Below are 2,616 nucleotides of genomic sequence, written 5' to 3' on the forward strand. Positions count from 1 at the left end.
TAGTATTTATTATACAGCACCATTTTTTTTAAATTTATGAATCCAATATTTTAATTCTCCTTTACAAATTTACAGATATGTATGTACACAAAAGCCTTTAATACATGCTTTAAAAATATGCCTATGTCTCAATTCCCTAGTGTAGGGGAATGCCAGGATGGTAAGGTAGGAGTGGGTGGGTGGGAGGTGGAGTATCCTCATAGAAGTGGGGGGCGGGGATAGGAGAGGAGGGGACTAGAAAAGGAGATAACATTTGAAATGTAGATACATAAAATTATCTGTGAGGGTTTGCATTTACTTGGCCCAGGGAGTGGCACTATTAGAAGGTGTGGCCTTGTTGAAAGAAGTTTGTCACTCTGGGGGTAGGCTTGGATACCCTTCTCCCAACTGCCTGAGGATGCTCAGTCTGTTCCTGGCTTCCAGATGTAGAACTCTCAGTTTCTCCTGTACCATGTCTGTCTGGACAATGTCATGCTCTCACATTGATGATAATGGACTGAACCTCTGAACCTGTAAGCCAACCCCAATTAAATGTTGTCATTTATAATACTTGCCTTGGTCATGGTGTCTGTTCACAGCAACAATACCCTAACGAAAACAATATCCAATTTTAAAAAAGGAAAAGAATAAAAGAATCCTAAGTACAATCAGACAACTGCTCAACCCAGGGATAGGTGGTGGTGGTGGTGGGAATATGCCCATGTGAAATACACTTAATAAAATCCAGAGTTTATCTTAAATGGGTCAGCTTAAATAGTGGACCTCTATGTATGTTTCAACAGCAAAGATGTGAAGGAGGAGCCAGGTCCCTGGGTTCAGCACACTGTGTACCCAGACATGAAGAATGTAGCCATGGCACAGGCAAATGGTAACATACATGGCTTCTACAAAAGAAAAGAACATGTACATGCTGTGGTATTTCGTGGTTCTGTGTCAGAGCACAGGTCACTATCCACTTCCTGCATATCTATGAGACAGTGGAGATTTTGCAAAAAAAAAAAGGCTCTGTAGTTAAAAAAAAAAAAAAGAAAGAAAGAATGCATGTGTGAGAGATCACAAGATGTATGTTCTGAACCTAAGCTCTAAATCTTAACACTTTCCCTTAATTGTAATTAGGTTTGTTCTGCTTTTTGTAAAAAAGGGAACTGTATTGCTCTGATAGACCTTTTTCCCACAGAGGCAAGAGATGGGGAAGGTTAAGAGAGAAAATAAGACTTTCTCTGAACTTTAAACACACGGCACTAAGCAGAATGGATGGTGTGTAGACAAACAACCCTTAAGGCATGGCACATGGGGATGGGCCACAGAGAGCCACAAAAGAACTCCTGGCACTGAAGAAAGAGATCATTCCTGAAGTCTGTCATACTGTAGGGAGGAGAAGAGGGCAGGCAGAAGGACAAACATGAGCACAGGAATGAGGCTGTGGTGACACGGAAAATTAAAGCCACCAAGCATCGAGTATATATGAAGTACAGACAGGCTGATGAGCCCTTTCAGACTCATGTCCCTCAGCTTCTCGGTGGCGACTCTTTCTCACAATGCTCATTTTAACCCATGTTTTACCTGCATACAAAAGCTGGACGGAGTGGTGCGCCCTGCAATGGTGGCGTTTAGGAGGCTGAGGCAGGAGGATCAAGCTTACTTACAAGCTTACTCCAGAATGTCCCAGATGAAATAGACTTTCCAATAGAAAAAGAAGGGGAGAGAACAAGGAGAGGGAAAAAGGGAGAAGGGGGGGAGGGGGAGGACGAGAAAGAGTGGGAGGAGGGGGAAGGGAGAGGAGGGGGAAGAAGAGAGGGAAGAATAAGGGGGAGGAGGGGGAAGAGAAACAGAATCAAGGCGACTACATGATTTTCTCAAGGTTTCAAGAGATGATTCTGTTCATCCTGGTGAATTAAGTTCCCTCTAAGGAAAAGGAAGATTTTGCTTTCTGACAAGATCTCATGTGACTTTCTAAGACTATAATGAAGCTCAAAAACGCAAGTCTGAATTCACACATCTCTCACGTGCTCAAATCTTGCTCATGTTCTTCTTTCTGTGTCTCAGGGTCTTATCTGTTACTCTCCATAATTTTATATTCTGACATTTTTTCCCATTTTATTTTGTGTGTCAGTGTGCACATAACATGAGCTTGCACGGCACATGCATGGAGACCAGAGGACAACTTCAAAGCTTGGCTCTCTCTTTCTTCCACTTGAGTTTTGTGCCCTTGGGCGAGGTGGCAGGGCTTTTACCAGCTGAAAGATTTTTCTGGACCTACTCCCCTATCTGGCTCATCACTCTTCAGTCAGTTTGGTTTTTTTTATTTTTAAGATTTATTTATTTATTAGATAAGTACACTGTCACTGTCTTCAGACACAGAAGAGGGCATCAGATCTCATTACAGATGATTGTGAACCACCATGTGGTTGCTGGGACTTGAACTCAGGACCTCTGGAAGAGCAGAAAATGTTATTAACTGCTAAACCATCTCCCCTTGGCCCATCAGCTTAGTTGTTATCAGCCCCACTTATGATCTTATTCATCTACTTGATGTCTGTGTGTTCCCTTCTCTTTTTGCCTTTCTCTCAAGCTCCTTCATGAAAGCAAGGCCCAGACTCTGTTCCTAACTTCTCC

This window comes from Micromys minutus (genome assembly GCF_963924665.1).
Source record: "Micromys minutus genome assembly, chromosome: 7".
NCBI lineage: Eukaryota > Metazoa > Chordata > Mammalia > Rodentia > Muridae > Micromys > Micromys minutus.